The sequence below is a fragment of the Eschrichtius robustus genome, chromosome 2 (assembly GCF_028021215.1).
Source record: "Eschrichtius robustus isolate mEscRob2 chromosome 2, mEscRob2.pri, whole genome shotgun sequence".
Taxonomy (NCBI): Eukaryota; Metazoa; Chordata; class Mammalia; order Artiodactyla; family Eschrichtiidae; genus Eschrichtius; species Eschrichtius robustus.
Window position 1 is genome coordinate 79,017,838 of NC_090825.1, and position 18,484 is coordinate 79,036,321.

An 18,484-nucleotide genomic window follows, 5' to 3' on the forward strand; every position below is an offset into this window, starting at 1 on the left:
TCATGTATCTTGCAATCTTGATTAACTATTAATTTTAACAATTTTTCTTTTCCCAGTTCCTTAGGAAATTTTATATATAAGATCATATTATTTAAAATTGAGCTAGTTTTATTTCTTCCTTTTTAATCTGGACATTAGTTTTACTTCTTTGGAAAAGAAGTAAATCTGGAAATCTTTTATGTATTTATTTTTCTTCTTTAATTGCCCTTCTATAACCTTCAATAATGTTGAATAGAAGTGGCAAGAGCAGACATCATTGTCTTGTTCTTTTTTTTTTATCATCTTTATTGGAGTATAATTGATTTACAATGGTGTGTTACTTTCTGCTTTATAACCAAGTGAATCAGCTATACTTATACATATATCCCCATATCTCCTCCCTCTTGTGTCTCCCTCCCACCCTCCCTATCCCACCCCTCTAGGTGGTCACAAAGCACGGAGCTGATCTCCCTGTGCTATGCGTCGGCTGCCCACTAGCTATCTATTTTACCTTCGGTAGTATATATAAGTCCATGCCACTCTCTCACTTCGTCCCAGCTTACCCTTCCCCCTCCCTGTGTCCTCAAGTCCATTCTCTACATCTACGTCTTTATTCCTGTCCTGCCCCTAGGTTCTTCAGAACCTTTTTTTTTTTTTTGATTCCATATATATGTGTTAGCATACGGTATTTGTTTTTCTCTTTCTGACTTACTTCACTCTGTATGACAGACTCTAGATTGATCCAACTCACTATAAATAACTCAATTTCATTTCTTTTTATGGCTGAGTAATATTCCATCGAATATATATGCCACATCTTGTTTATCCATTCATCTGTCGATGGACACATAGGTTGCTTCCATGTCCTGGCTATTGTAAATAAAGCTGCAATGAACATTGTGGTACATGATTATTTTTGAATTATGGTTTTCTCAGGGTATAAGCCCAGTAGTTGGATTGCTGGGTCATATGGTAGTTCTATTTTTAGTTTTTTAAGGAACCTCCATACTGTTCTCCATAGTGGCTGTATCAATTTACATTCCCACCAACAGTGCAAGAGGGTTCCCTTTTCTCCCTACCCTCTCCAGCATTTATTGTTTGTAGATTTTCGGATGATGGCCATTCTGACCAGTGTGAGGTGATACCTCATTGTAGTTTTGATTTGCATTTCTCTAATGATTAGTGATGTTGAGGATTCTTTCATGTGTTTGTTGGCAATCTGTATATCTTCTTTGAAGAAATGTCTATTTAGGTCTTCTGCCCATTTTTGGATTGGGTTGTTTGTTTTATTGATATTGAGCTGCATGAGCTGCTTGTCTACTTTGGAGATTAATCCTTTGTCAGTTGCTTCGTTTGCAAATATTTTCTCCCATTCTGAGGGTTGTCTTTTCGTCTTGTTTATGGTATCCTTTGATGTGCAAAAGCTTTTGTTTCATTAGGTCCCATTTGTTTAGTTTTATTATTTCTATTTCTCTAAGAGGTGGGTCAAAAAGGATCTTGCTGTGATTTGTGTCATAGAGTGTTCTGCCTATGTTTTCCTCTAAGAGTTTGATAGTGTCTGGCCTTACATTTAGGTCTTTAATCCATTTTGAGTTTATTTTTGTGTATGGTGTTAGGGAATGTTCTAATTTCATTCTTTTACATGTAACTGTCCAGTCTTCCCAACACCACTTATTGAAGAGGCTGTCTTTTCTCCATTGTATATTCTTGCCCCCTTTATGAAAAATAAGGTGACCATATGTGCGTGGGTTTATCTCTGGGCTTTCTATCCTCTTCCATTGATCTATATATCTGTTTTTGTGACAGTACCATACTGTCTTGATTACTGTAGCTTTGTAGTATAATCTGAAGTCCGGGAGCCTGATTCTTCCAGCTCTGTTTTTCTTTCTTAAGATTGCTTTGGCTATTCGGGGTCTCTTGTGTTTGCATACAAATTGTGAAAATTTTTTGTTCTAGTTCTGTGAAAAATGCCATTGGTAGTTTGATAGGGATTGCATTGAATCTGTAGATTGCTTTAGGTAGTATAGTCATTTTCACAATGTTGGTTCTTCCAATCCAAGAACGTGGTATATCTCTCCATCTGTTGGTATCATCTTTAATTTCTTTCATCAGTGTCTTATAGTTTTCTGCATACAGGTCTTTTGTCTCCTTACGTAGGTTTATTCCTAGGTATTTTATTCTTTTTGTTGCAGTGGTAAATGGGAGTGTTTCCTTGATTTCTCTTTCAGATTTTTCATCATTAGTGTATAGGAATGCAAGAGATTTCTGTGCATTAATTTTCTATCCTGTTACTTTACCAAATTCATTGATTAGCTTTAGTAGTTTTCTGGTAGCACCTTTAGGATTCTCTAAGTATAGTATCATGTCATCTGCAAACAGTAACAGCTTTACTTCTTCTTTTCTGATTTGGATTCCTTTTATTTCTTTTCTGTCTGTGATTGTTGTGGCTAACACTTCCAAAACTATGTTGAATAATAGTGGTGAGAGTGGACAACCTTGCCTTTTTCCTGATCTTAGAGGAAATGGTTTCAGTTTTTCACCATTGAGAATGATGTTGGCTATGGGTTTGTCATATATGGTGTTTATTATGTTGAGGTAAGTTCCCTCTATGCCTACTTTCTGGAGGGTTTTTATCATAAATGGGTGTGGAATTTTGTCAAAAGCTTTTTCTGCATCTATTGAGATTATCATATGGTTTTTATCCTTCAGTTTGTTAATATGGTGTATCACATTGATTGATTTGCATATACTGAAAATCCTTGCATTCCTGGGATAAACCCCACTTGATCATGGTGTATGATCCTTTTAATGTGCCGCTGGATTCTGTTTGCTAGTGTTTTGTTGAGGATTTTTGCATCTATGTTCATCAGTGATATTGGCCTGTAGTTTTTTTTTTTTTTTGTAACATCTTTGTCTGGTTTTGGTATCAGGGTGATGGTGGCCTCATAGAATGAGTTTGGGAGGGTTCCTCCCTCTGCTATATTTTGGAAGAGTTTGAGAAGGATAGGTGTTAGCTCTTCTCTAAATGTTTGATAGAATTCACCTGTGAAGCCATCTGGTCCTGGGCTTTTGTTTGTTGGAAGATTTTTAATCACAGTTTCAATTTCAGTGCTTGTGGTTGGTCTGTTTATATTTTCTATTTCTTCCGGGTTCAGTCTCAGAAGCTTGTGGTTTTCTAAGAATTTGTCCATGCCTTCCAGGTTGTCCATGTTATTGGCATGTAGTTGCTTGTAGTAATCTCTTATTATCCTTTTTATTTCTGTAGTGTCAGTTGTTACTTCTCCTTTTTCATTTCTAATTCTGTTGATTTGAGTCTTCTTCGTTTCTTTCTTGATGAGTCTGGCTAATGGTTTATCAATTTTGTTTATCTTCTCAAAGAACCAGCTTTTAGTTTTATTGCTCTTTGCTATCGTTTCCTTCATTTCTTTTTCATTTATTTCTGATCTGGTCTTTATGATTTCTTTCCTTCTGCTAACTTTGCGGGGGTTTTGTTCTTCTTTCTCTAATTGCTTTAGGTTTAAGGTTAAGTTGTTTATTTGAGATGTTTCTTGTTTCTTGAGGTAAGATTGTACTACTATAAAGTTCCCTCTTTGGACTGCTTTTGCTGCATCCCATAGGTTTTGGGTCATCATGTTTTCATTGTCATTTGATTCTAGGTATTTTTTAATTTCCTCTTTGATTTCTTCAGTGATCTCTTGGTTATTTAGTAGTGTATTGTTTAGCCTCCATGTGTTTGTATTTTGTACAGTTTTTTTCCTGTAATTGGTATCTAGTCTCATAGCATTGTGGTTGGAAAGGATACTTGATATGATTTCAATTATCTTAAAGTTACCAAGGCTTGATTTGTGACCCAAGATATGATCTATACTGGAGAATGTTCTATGAGCACTTGAGAAGAAAGTGTATTCTGTTGTTTTCAGATGGAATGTCCCTTAAATATCAATTAAGTCCATCTTGTTTAATATATCATTTAAAGCTTGTGTTTCCTTATTTATTTTCATTTTGGTTGATCTCTCCATTGGTGATAGTGGGGTGTTAAAGTCCCCTACTGTTATTGTGTTACTGTCGATTTCCACTTTTGTGGCTGTTAGCATTTGCCTTATGTATTGAGGTGCCCCTATGTTGGGTGCATAAATATTTACAATTGTTGTATCTTCTTCTTGGATTGATCCCTTGATCATTATGCAGTGTCCTTCTTTGTCTCTTACAATAGTCTTTATTTTAAAGTCAATTTTGCCTGATACGAGAATTGCTACTCCAGCTTTCTTTTGATTTCCATTTGCATGGAATATCTTTTTCCATCCTCTCACTTTCAGTCTGTATGTTTCCCTAGGTCTTAAGTGGGTCTCTTGTTGACAGCATATATACCGGTCTTGTTTTTGTATCCATTCAACCAGTCTATGTCTTTTGGTTGGAGCATTTAAGCCATTTACACTTAAGGTAATTATTGATTTGTATGTTTCTATTACCATTTCCTTAATTGTGTTGGATTTGTTATTTTAGATCTTTTCTTTCTCTTGTGTTTCCTGCCTAGAGAAATTCCTTTAGCATTTGTTGTAAAGCTGGTTTGGAGCTGCTGAATTCTCTTAGCTTTTGCTTGTCTGTAAATGTTTTACTTTCTGCATCCAATCTGAATAAGATCCTTGCTGGGTAGAGTAATATTGGTTGTAGGTTTTTCCCTTTCATCACTTTAAATATGTCCTGCCACTCCCTTCTCGCTTGCAGAGTTTCTGCTGAAAGATCACCTGTTAACCTAATGGGGATTTCCTTGTATATTATTTGTTGTTTTTCCCTTGCTGCTTTTAATATTTTTTCTTTGTATTTAATTTTTGATAGTTTGATTAGTATGTGTCTTGGCATGTTTCTCCTTGGATTTATCCTGTATGGGACTCTCTGCACTTCCTGGAGTTGAATAACTATTTCCTTTTCCATATTAGAGAAGTTTTCAACTATAGCCTCTTCAAATATTTTCTCAGTCCCTTTCTTTCTCTCTTCTTCTGGAACCCCTATAATTCGGATGTTAGTGTGTTTAATGTTATCGCAGAGGTCTCTGAGACTGTCCTCAATTCTTTTCATTATTTTTTCTTTATTCTGCTCTGTGGTAGTTATTTCCACTGTTTTATCTTCCAGTTCACTTATCCATTCTTCTGCCTCAGTTATTCTGCTATTGATTCCTTCTAGAGTATTTTTAATTTCATTTATTGTTTTGTTCATCATTGTTTGTTTGCTCTTTAGTTATTCTAGGTCCTTGTTAAATGTTTCTTGTATTTTCTTCATTCTGTTTCCAAGATTTTGGATCATCTTTACTATCATTACTCTGAATTCTTTTTCAGGTAGACTGCCTATTTCCTCTTCATTTGTTTGGTCTGGTGGGTTTTACCGTTCTCCTTCATCTGCTGCGTGTTTCTCTGTCTTCTCATTTTGCTTAACTTACTGTGTTTGGGGTCTCCTTTTCACAGGCTGCAGGTTCATAGTTCCTGTTGTTTTTGGTGTCTGCCCCCAGTGGCTAAGTTTGGTTCAGTGGGTTGTGTTGGCTTCCTGGTGGAGGGGAGTGATGCCTGTGTTCTGGTGGATGAGGCTGGATCTTGTCTTTCTGGTGGGCAGGACTGCATCCGTGGTGTGTTTTGGGGTGTCTGTGAACTTACTGTGATTTTAGGCAGCCTCTCTGCTGGTGGGTGGTGTTGTGTTCCTGTCTTGCTAGTTGTTTGGCATAGGGTGTCCAGCATTGTAGCTTCTGGTCGTTGAGTGGAGCTGGGTCTTAGTGTTGAGATGGAGATCTTTGGGAGAGCTTTCACCGTTTGATATTATGTGGAGCCAGGAGGTCTCTGGTGGACCAGTGTCCTGAACTCAGCTCTCCCACCTCAGAGACACGGACCTGACACCCGGGTGGAGCACAAAGACCCTGTCAGCCCCACAGCCGTTTATTCACAAAGGGATGAACAGCCAGAGAAAGTGGTGGAGGGTGAGGTCCGGGAGGGTCCCGAGTGTAGGAGCTTCTGTCTCTGTGGAGTTTAGGATGCATCACTCTCTCAACTTGTGGATGGGTTCCTCAATCTAGAAGCTCTCTGAACCCCTTTATTAAGGGTATTTATGGAGCTTCCATTAGGCATGACTGATTAAATCTTTGTCCATTGGTAACAGCTCAATCACCTGCCCCTCTGCCGTCTGTGGAGTCTGGGGGTGGGGCTAAATGGGCCAAACACTGCTAGTTTTTTAAAAAACCACTCCCCTAAATATTGACAAGATGATCTTACAATGAAATGTTAACCACCCACTCTTTCTGGGCACACTAGGCCAGCAGTGTTCACCGAGAAAGAAATGCTTCATAATGTACCCAGAATATATGTTTGTTTTTCCTTTTGCATAGAAGAAAATGAAAGAGTTAGAAGAGACAGAGATAGACACAGAAACAGAGAGAATGAAAGATACAGATATTCAATATTATTTTATTTCATTGTGAAAAGCCACCTTGGAAAGTAATGACCTTTAATCACAAACCACATAGAAAACTTTCTCAGTGCATTGCAGAGTGCCATGTCTTCCTTTTCTTACCTTTAATTTGTAGCTTTTCATTTTATTTGGATAATCTGAAATCCAAGAGAGGCTGACTTGTGTGTTTGGATAGTTTCCTAGTTCATAGTGAGCCAGCATTATATTGTAGTCCTTGGAAACATAATTATTTTAAAAGAAATGGGTTGAAGTTCCCCCTTTCCCTTTTCACACACTGCAGGAAGCTGTTAATGGATCCCCCGAGATACCTATATTGGTGGAAAAGCAATAAAATTTCTTGTATTCATTGCTTATAACATTTTGCTAATAGATGTGAAATTCATAAAAAGTCATACTTTGTCACAGTCCTTTGTAGCACTTATTTGTATTTCCGTAACCTAATTTGTAGTCCATGTTCACACATGTTCTAATTATTCTATTCTGCAGTGAGTGATTTTAAATTGCTTTTACCACCTACTTTCCAGAAAGGAATAATAAGATGATTAATGAGGACATGTATAAAACATTTTGAATGCAGAAAGGAGCAGTTTTTAAAACTAAAAATAACAAACTATTGTAGGGAGCATTCTTATTTCTATGTCTATAGAAATACATTTGTTTTGGCATAATAATACATGAATCCTCACCTTTAAGATGCCATATTTTAGAAAGACATGTCCTCTATATAAGTAAAATATCTATAGTTCTTTTATTGATTTATTTTGAAATGAAATTTTATTTTTTATTATAAAATAGTGGCATTTATTTAAAAAAAATTATAGTAAGTAAAAATTAAAAGTGAAAATAAAGTCCCCTGTATTCATCTCTCTGCAAATTTACCATTGTTAATCCATCAGTAACTGCCTTTCCAGTTGATTTATCAGTCTGTAAATCATATAGACACATAGTTGTCTGTCACAATAATTATTAAATAAATGAATAATGATATATAACTTTTTTTACAATGTAGTGTTATTATACTCTATGTGTTTCTTTTCTACCACTTTTTCTCTTAATGATATATTAATACTTTGTATAGTCTCCAGAATTCTACCCCATTATTTAATAGCTAAATGTGTTCGATAGCTAACATAACCAATTTCCTATTGTTAAATATTTATAGATTGACTTTCTTTATTCTATTTACAATCCATGATGAAAATCCTGTCAATTAAGTCCATTGTATAACTTTAGGAAAAATTCTCAGAAACAAAGCTACCAGTTGTGCTGGTTCTGAGAATACATAGGATTTAAGGAACTAAAACATACTGGCAAAATACCTTTCAGAAAGATGATACCCACTTACATTCCCACCAGCAATGTATGAAAGTTCCCAGGCCCTATGACCTAGACTGGGTCTCTATCTTTTTTTAAATTATTGCCAATTGTATATGAGAAAAAAGACATCTGGTATCTCATTATTTTATTTTATTTAAATTAAATCCTAAGTAATAATCTTTCCAGTCTACTTTCTACCTCTTTAAATTGCATGTTTTGCTTGTATAAATTTGAAGTTTAATGCCAATAACTGAAAAAAAAATGAATAATTTAGATTATCTTTTCCTAAACTTGGGGGAAAAAGAAAATTATTTATCAAATAAATTAGGTAAGTTTTTACTTGAGACACAATTTTTTAAAATAGAAATACTTAAAAATGTTTTATTTTATTTTATTATCAATGTCTTTTTAACCATCTTTATTGGAGTATAATTTCTTTACAATGGTGTGTTAGTTTCTGCTTTATAACAAAGTGAATCAGCTATACATATATTATCAATATTTTTTAGCCTAAGTTTCATTGGCTTGCAGTTGGGAGAAGGGAGAGGCTATATTACTCCTACTCTTTTGAGATGTATTTATTTTTAGGTTTTATAGTATTTTAGTTAATACATGGAACACATTTTTATGATTTCTGAGAAGTGGATACCCCAGCAATAGTGTATCTAAAAGATATGTGAATTATAAAATTGTTTAAGAGCAATGAATTTCTTTTCAAAATAATCTTTCCAGAATGAATATAGTATAAACTTCTAAAAATACTGACATAGACTATGTATATCTAAAATATGTTTGTCAGATGATAACTGTTGGTGGCCAGATATTTTTAATGAATGTGCAATTCATTTGATGAAACATTGTACAGGTAAAATGTGTGTGGATGTGTATGCTTTATTTTATGGGCTAAATGAGAAAACTATTTCCTGCAGTATGTGACGTAAGCTAATGTCCATGTTAATGAATTTAAGGTTTTAAGAAAATCTAACTTTGTAAGAGCTTGCTCTTTGCATTGTGTTTTAGAGAATCTCTTTATATTTTTAAGACCTTGACCACATCAGACAGGTAATTGCTTACATTGTAACATAAAATTTGAAAGGTGTTGGTCAAATGACCTCATTTATACTTACTTAGAATATTTGTTTATCTTTAATTGAACAACCAAAGTACCATGTCTTTTATAGAATATGGATTTTTACAATGAATCCCAATTTCACAGTATTCTCAGTTTAAAGAAAGATCATAGCAATAAAAGTATACATTCTTCTAGAGAGCTTAGCTAATACAGGTATATCTCAAAGATTTGCTGGTTCGCTTCCAGACCACCACAATGAAGTGAATATCACAATAAAGGAAGTCACGGGAATTTTTGGGTGCATATAAAAGTTACGTTTATACTATACAGTAGTCTGTTGTATGCAATAGCATTATGCCTAAAAAAATCAATATGCATACCTTAACTAAAACATAGTTTATTGCTAAAAAGTGCTGACCATCACCTGAGCTTTCAGGAAGTTTTAATCTTTTTGCTGTGGAAGGTCTTACCTTGTTGACGGCTGCTGACTGATCAGGGTGGTGGTTGTTGAGGGTTGGGTGGCTGTGGCCATTTCTTAAAATAAGACGACAGTGAAGTTTGCTGCATCTTCTTTCATGAATGATTTCTCTATAGCATGTAAGGCTGTATAACAGCATTTTACCCACATTAGAACTTCTTTCAAAATTGAAATCAATCCTTTCAAACCCTGCCACTGTTTTATCAACTAAATTTGTGTAATATTCTAAATCCTTTCTTTTCATTTTAACAGTCTTTGCAACATCTTCACCAGGAGTAGATGTCATCTCAAGAAACAATTTTCTTTGCTCATCCATAAGAAGCAACTCCTCATTCATTAAAGTTTTATCACAAGTTTGCAGTAATTCAGCCACATCTTCAGGCTACAATTTTAATTCTAGTTCTCCTGTTATTTCTATCACACGTGCTGTTACTTCCTCCACTGAAGTCTTGAACTCCTCACAGTCATTCATGAGGGTTGGAATCAACTTCTTCCAAACTCCTGTTAATATTGATATTTTGACCTCTTCCCATGAATCATGAATGTTCTTAATGGCATCTAGAATGATGAATCCTTTCCAGAAGGTTTTCAATTAACTTTGCCCAGATCCATCAATGGAATCACTGTCTATGGCAGTTATAGCCTTACAAAATGTGTTTCTTAGAGAATAAACTTGAAAATTGAAATTACTCCTTGATCCATGGGTTGCAGAATGGATGTTGTGTTAGTTGGCATGAAAACAACATGAATCTCATTGTACATCTCCATCAGAGCTCTTGGGTGACCAGGTGTATTGTCAATGAGCAGTAATATTTTGAAAGAAATCTCTTTTTCTGAGCAGTGGGTCTCAACAGTGGGCTTAAATATTCATTAAACTGTATTATAAACAGATGAGCTGTCATCTAGGCTTTGTTGTTCCGTTTATAGAGCACAGGCTGAGTAGATTTAGCCTAAGATTTTTGGAATGGTAAATGAGCATTGGCTTCAACTTGAAGTCACTAGCTACATTAGCCCCTAACAAGAGAGTCAATTTGTCCTTTTATGACCCAGCAATTCCACTACTGGGCATATACCCTGAGAAAAACATAATTCAAAAAGCTACATGTACCCCAGTGTTCATTGCAGCACTATTTACAATAGCCAGGATATGGAAGCAACCTAAATGCCCATCAACAGATGAATGGATAAAGAAGATGTGGTACATATATACAATGGAATATTACTCAGCCATAAAAAGGAACGAAATTGGGTCATTTGTAGTGATGTGGATGAACCTAGAGTCTGTCATACAGAGTGAAGTAAGTCAGAAAGAGAAAAACAGATATCATATATTAACACATACATATGGAATCTAGAAAAATGGTACTGATGAACCTATTTGCAGGACAGGAAAAGAGATGCAGATGTGGAGAACGGACTTGTGGACACAGTGGGGAAGGGGAGGGTGGGATGAATTGGGAGAGTAGCATTGACATATATACACTACCATGTGTAACATAGATAGCTAGTGGGAAGCTGCTGTATAGCACAGGGAACACAGCTCCATGCTCTGTGATGACCTAGATGGGTGGGATGGGGGGGGTGGGAGGGAGGCTCAAGAGGGAGGGGATATATGTATACATATAGCTGATTCACTGTGTTCTACAGCAGAATCTAAACATTGTAAAGCAATTATACTCCAATAAAAAAAAAAAATTGTCCTTTGCAGTTTTGAAGCCAGACATTGACTTCTCTCTAGCTATGGAAGGCCTAGATGGCATCGTCTTCCAAAATAAGGCTGTTTTGTCTACATTGAAAATTTGTTGTTTAGTGTAGCCACCTTCATTAATGATCTTAGCTAGATCTTCTGGATAACTTGCTCGCAGCTTCTGCATTAGCACTTGCTGGGTTCATCTTGCAATTTGATTTTATGGAGATAGCTTCTTTCCTTAAATCTAATGAATCAACTTCTGATAGCTTCAAACTTCTTTTGCAGCTTCCTCTCCTCTCTCAACCTTCATAGAATTGAAGAGAGTTAGACTTAGGCTTTGGCTTAAGGGAATCCTGTGGCTGATTTAATCTTCTATTCAGACTACTGAAATTTTCTCCCTATCAGCAATAAGGTTGTTTCAATTTCTTATCATTCATATGTTCTGTACTGGAGTAGCACTTTTAATTTTCTTCAAGAACATTTCCTTTGCATTCACAGCTTGGGTAACTGTTTGACATAAGAGGCCTAGCTTTCAACCTGTCTCACCTTTCGACATACCTTCCTGACTAAGCTTAATTTTATTCTGGCTTTTGATTTAAAGTGAGAGATGTGTGATTCTTCCTTTCATTTGAACACTTAAAAGCCATTGTAGAGTTATTAATTGGCCTAATTTAAATATTGTTGTGTCTTGGGGAATAGGGAGGCCTGAGGAGAGGGAGAGAGACGGGAACAGCTGGTCAGTGGGGTAGTCAGAACACACATAACATTTATTGATTAAGTTTGCCATCTTATATGGGCATGGTTTGTGGCACCCCCCCAAAATAACTACAAGAATAGCATCAAAGATCACTGATAACAGATCACCATAACAAATATAATAATAATAAAAAGTTTGAAATATTGTGAGAATTATCAAATTGTGATACAGAGACAAGAAGTCAGAAAATGCTGTTGAAAAAATGAAGCCAACAGACTTGCTCAAAACAGAGTTACCACAAACCTTCAATTTGTAAAAAAATACATTATCTGCAAAGCACAATAAAGAGAAGCACAATAAAATGAGATACACCTTTATCGAGTTTTGAAAGGAACTAAATACATAAACTAGCCAATAAATGTCTCCATTAAATAAGATATTCCATGTCTTTTCAGAACAACTTGAGTAAGAGGTAAGGAAGTACTTATGGATTATTGTTCAGTAGCTCCTAAATTTTAGCTTTAACTAAGAAGTGGAATTATCAAAGAAATATTGGGGACTAATATCCATTAGTCAACTTCGTCTTTTTCCAAATAAATTTAACAAACTAAAAGTATCCTCAAAAAATAACAATCATTGCATAAAATAAAGGGTCTTTTACACCAAAGGAGTAAGGTATACATGATTTCGTTGTAAATTACAGTCTTCTAAATTGAGAATATTTATCCTTAGGGAAATATCATTATGATGTCTTGATTTTCTTAATTTGTATAAACCTATAAACCAGATTTTAGGAATTACTAACTGCAGTCTTCTTTGGAGAAGCTTGAATTAGAAGTTAGAAGGAAAGGAAAAAAAAAAAAGAGAAAAAAAAAAAAGAAGTTAGAAAGAAGTTGTTACTTGGGGGGAGTGGGAATAGTTTTGATTAGATAGATGAAATAAAGTATATTTTAATGAGCCTTTCAAGAAAGTAAGTGTGGAGTACTTCAAATCAGACATATTGGGTGCTTAGGTCACATACAGCCTCCGTGAATGTCCATTAGTCTTTCCATGGGTAACCCATGCCATTAGTTTGAAGAACTATTCCATTTGCAGTATATCCTGTCCTAATAGCCACTTCTCCTGACTGAGTGACTATGAAAACATGGAGAGTATGTAAGGACTTGTGACCCAAGTGTCTTGCTATATTAAGCACAAGGTTAATTGAATGGAAGTGTGTTATATAAAGTTACCAAATTGAATGTGGAAACTGCAGCTCTCTGTGTGTAGACAATCCCTATTTTGGGATTGATTTCAGCTCACAGTGTGTGAAGATCTGGGTATGTTGGCTTACCTTCTTCATTGGCTTCTGGTATAGAACTCTTACCCACTGGGTTCAGAGAAGCTTTCAGAGCTATAGAACTATTACCAGAAATAGGGTCATCTACAGTCTGGGTTATTTGAAATTTACCACTGACAGTCACTGACAATGAAAGAAGAGAATTAAAAAATCAGATCACAGGGATATATCCATTATTTATCCTTCTTTTGCCTCTTCACACAGAGTGGCTCTTATATATCACTGGAATATTATCTTTTAAAAAATGTGTTTATTTGTGTACAACATATATACTACAAAGTGCAAAAATATTAAGAAGACAAAAGAGCAATTTTTGTTATGATCCATTTCAGTCATTATCACCCAAAATATAACCAGTATTTTTAGATCTATCACTTTATATTTGTTTTCTCTGTTTAACTTATATAAACTGAGTCATAATGTTGTCTATTGTGTCTTGTTTATTTCACTCAACATTATTTCTGTGGCATTCATTCATATTGTACATGGCATTCATTTGATATTTTTCATTACACTATAGCATTTTTTAATATAAATATACTATGATTTATTTATTTGGTTTTTGTTTTCTATATTTCATTGACCTTTGCGTTGTTTCCAGTTTGGCCCTATTATTAATGATGTGGCTATGAACATTTTTATACATGTCTGTTGGTGCATATATTTATACATCTTTATTTGGTTTAGTATTTCCAGTTACTGGAATTGCTATTTTATTGCTTATGTCTATGTTTAGACATATTATATATTGCCAAATAATTTTCCAAACAACTTTCCATTTTATATTCCCAGAGAATTCCAGTCACTTAATGTTCTTCTCAATGCTTGTTTTTGGCAATTTTTAAGATTTTTATTTTTAAACACATCCTAGTGAATGTGGATTGATTATTTAAGAATTTAGCTTTGTGTGTGTAAGAGGGCACCTATTCAACAACTCTGACCTTCTATCAAAAGTTTGGCCATTTCAAAATATGTGTCCTTGAACATTCATATTTACAATGTATCTGATAATTTTAAAATATTTTGTTTACAGTAGAACTTATTTTAAGTGACTTTGAAGTAACTACAGGATAATGCTCTCCTTAGTCTGGCATTTTGGAATCTCTACAATCTGGTCACTTTATGTTTTCCTATGTTATAGGACCCATGGTGTCTCAACAGCTTGCGGTTCCAAAATAAAGGTAATATTGACAGAACTAGTTTATCAGGTCAAATGTTCTTTCCTACACATTATGAAAAATAAGGGCTTAGACTTCTCAGTTTCCCTTCCCCATCTAGAAAACCTTAAGGTTTTCTCTAGATAGGGGATGATATATCATGGAGAGCCTGAGTTTGTATACATATATTCGAGCAGATTTTTTCAGCTCTGCTAAGATTCCTGCTTCTATTGTTTACTTGCTATGCAACTTATGCATGCATATTCTTATAGTGTTTCTTCTATAGGGTTGTTGGTATGATTAAATTATATAATATAGAAAAAACTAGTTGTGTTTTTGATATATAATATGTACATAATACTTATTAGTTATATCTTTCTATACTTCAAAGGTGAGTTCAAGCCATTTATTTTCCACTAACTATTTTCTATACATTTTAAATTTTCTTTAATTATTTCTTTGATAAATTTCTTCCTTCAGATATATCTTGCATATTTTAAATATCTATCATATTTTTAATTTCCAAGAGCACCTTTTGTTCCTTGTATGCTGCTTTTCATAACATGATAGCATACCGTTATTGTTTTGTAGACAGAGTTATAGTTTCTTGACACTATTAGCCATAAATTTTTTAATAAAAAATGTGATCTTTGTATTGTATATTTCCTCACGACTTTGTTTTTCCATTTGTGTGCTTTGCTTTTGTTTTTGTTCTCTATATTTTTAGTTAGAGGTATTTTTCTAATGTCTGAACATTGTGAGCTATTTACTCCTATTAAAGAATGAGAAACAGGAAAGTAGACAGGGTGATCTGTGTACATGGACTGGGCTTGTTGGTGGATTTCGTTGAAGAGTGGTTTCATTAGGAGAATCTTTAAAACTGTTATTTCCTTTTAGGTTGGTCAGTTTTTTCAGAAAGTAATCACCAGTTTCCTTCCTTGGCAGTACAAGTTTCTTAGAGAAGAGGGAAGGGAACAAGTTTCTTATATTTGCTTTTCGTATTTATTTTCTTTTATTTATATACTTTTTTACTGATATAAAACTTATAGTTAAGAAAATGCACAGATTTTACATGTATAGTCCAATGAATTTTCTAAAATGGAAATATCTGTGTAACCATACCCAACATATATAATGTATTCATCACCCTAGAAAATTCCCTCTTGCCCCTTGCTCATCAATCACCTCTGCACAGAGTTAACCACCATGCTGATGTATAGCAATTTACCTGAACACCGTAAGCTTAGCTTTCTTTTTTCTTCAGTTCATCGTCATTTGTCCCTCTGCTTGCTAGGTTTAAAAATATTATTGTCATCACATCAACATCTTATCCTGTTCTCTTTTCTTTGCTAATTTGCCTCTTTTAATAATCATTTTAGTGTCATTTTTGTGAGATTTTAGAAGGAAGCAGAAGTAACCACACAGTTAAGCTTACATTTTGAATGTGCTTTTCAATGTAATGTCATAATTTTTTGGATTATTATATTTACTTAATTCTTGAGCCATTATTCTCATAGTTAATTATGTGAATGAACTAAATCCCTTACTGTTCTAATATTTCCATATCTCCTTTGAGTAACTGAATGGATATTTTGGGCTTTTTTTTTAATAGGTACTGCTTTTACCACTCTAATCCTTTTGTATCACCCCAAAAGAGTTAGCTGTGGCATTGTTCTGTCCACATAATCCATTTTTTTTACAATGGTAAGTATCTCTCTTGCAGATTATTATTTCACTTCCATAATGATTCATATTTGATAATACTTTTCCATATAAAGAGTTATTTATTGATATAAGTACAAAACTCTGCATATAGCTGTTGGGCGACCTTCAATATACTTCTGCAAGATAAAGAGGGTTGTGACATGTCAACACATTTATTTTCCTAGATATGACCACATTTTCGTAGTCCTCATAAAACAAACCAGTAAAGATAAAAATATTTTATAGCCACATACAACTATATCACCAAAACAACTTGATTATAATTTCTTTCCTAGCAAGAACTGTGTGATTCATTTATCATGAATATATGTATATATACATACATATATTCTATAAATGCTTAAATTATTGTGTTTGGATTCCGTTTTCACAACAAATACTTATGGTCTTGCTTTATAGATGAGCAGACGGTGGCTTATGGAGATCACATTTGCTCCAAGTTCATGTAGTTATTTATTGGCAGTCAAGATATGTTCCAGATTCCTTAGAGTTGATCCCGGTATTTTTTTTTTTTTTTAATTTCCTACTTTACCACATTGGCCTCCTACATAGTCAAAGATTAGAATTAGTATAAAAAAGAAGAATGGTCATCTGGCAGAATACTGGCAAAGTCCCCTGAGCACAGGGGAGGCCTTACATTTTCATAGTTCTTACATCTCAGTGACTCTGAGACTGAAGTCCAAAACATAACACAGTAGAGCTTCTAAATATAGGGGAGTATTGTAGTTTTGTCATAATTACAAAGCTTTACTGTAACTCTCTGGAGAGTAGAGGTTTTCTGCTTCAGAGACAAGGTCCACAGGTCTTAGCCTTTATTTCTCATTAATTACCCAGTACCTTATCCCCTTCCCCTTCTGATTAATGTATCCAATGATGTATTGAATCAGGAATGTCAAAGGTACAGACTATCTCAATGAAGCATAAGAAAATCTTGGAGGGACAAATTTCCAGAGGTCAGTAATATACGTAGTAAAATAATCTGAGCCAACTCAAGGGTACCTGTATGGGTACCACAAATAAACTCTGAACAAGATGTGACATTCCCCAGAGATTGGTCCCCTTATGGACTTTCTTGATCCTGGATTCAGTTGTTCAAAATAAGTTAATGGTGAGGAATATGAGAGCAGCCTATCTAGCACCACCTGCCAATGCCTGACACCAATAAACTAAAAGTCAGAATATTAACACTCTGAAGCTTGGTTTGCCTTGAGCTCTGCTATCTTGCTATTTAAACCTTCCTTATGTCTCCATTCCCAAACAAAGCCTGCTTCTAGCTAAACATAACTTATTCCCATGGACTCTAAGTGGGGTGGAATCTTCTTGGGCTGACATTAGGCTGGTTTTCAGAAACCCTAGGGATCTCTCTCAATGTCAGAAACTCATTTTCCACTAGGGATTTTGTCTTTGAATATTTCCTGTGCATTATTCTTGCTTAACATGATAAAATAATGCTACTTAACAAAAAGGTGACTTTAAGATGCTATTGAATAAGAGCCTAAGAAACATTTACATCTTGCCAGCTCATTATGCAAAGTAGTTAAGGGAAAAATAGATGTACAGGGGACCATGGCTTAGTCTCAAACCTTAATGTAGAGCACAGTGTGAGAGGCCTACTTCAGGTAGAAGTCTTAAAACCTTAAAACAAATGCAGCCAAATGTCTTACTCTATCTTTTTCAATGTGGGAAGCTCACAGGTAAGCTTTAGATCTCATCACATCACCAAAAGAGAAAAGTAGGAGAAAAGAGGGAGCTTGTTCAAATACCTAGGTCAGAACTAGTTTAGGCCTCTCATTCCAGATTTGTCAAGGATGGAAAATAGTTCTCAAGAAAAGCAACTCCATGCCCATTATACTTAGATGCATGTAAAAAATATTCAAAGTGTATATGTGTGTTGGGGGGGAGGTGTTTGAAGGTTAGAAAGTCTTGAGTCTTGAAAGTTCAAGAGAAGTAACCAACCTTGACAGACCCTAGACCATTTGATCTCAGCACACAAAAGAAAATCTCTAATGTAGAAAGAGAGAGACGGACAGGGCCTTCAAATGACTGGGAGTGGGTTATGCACTGTTTCAGCTCTCCAAGATGGCAGAAGGGAAAAGCATCTTAAGAGGAAAATGACTATTGCATTGTGGGCAGTGATGCTTATTAACCTTTTGATAAGAATAGTGAAAATCTTTATCCATTAGCAGAGTGGTCAGTATAAGGTCCAAAAATTAAAGACTGAACCATAGCAAGGGCTTACTACCTTGGGAATGGATCCAGGGCACAGGAAGTAGAGCTTTCTTAAATTAATATTTATAGTGATTTTCTATCCCTTTACTCCTGCCACTATTACAGTATTAGAATTGTTTTCCTTTTCTGTGATTTTTTTTTTCTTGTGGGAATGATACCCACTCTCAGTCTTAGATTGGTACTACATTTTAGGACTTCATATGAATTCAGTTACTAGTCATAAATTAAATTTATTTTTGCTTTTTCCCTATTCCTTTTCCACCTCTTTGGTTATGTGAAGTTAATATAGTTATCACATTTACAATTTATGATCATTTTCATTAGTGCACCACACACAACATGGTTATGCTA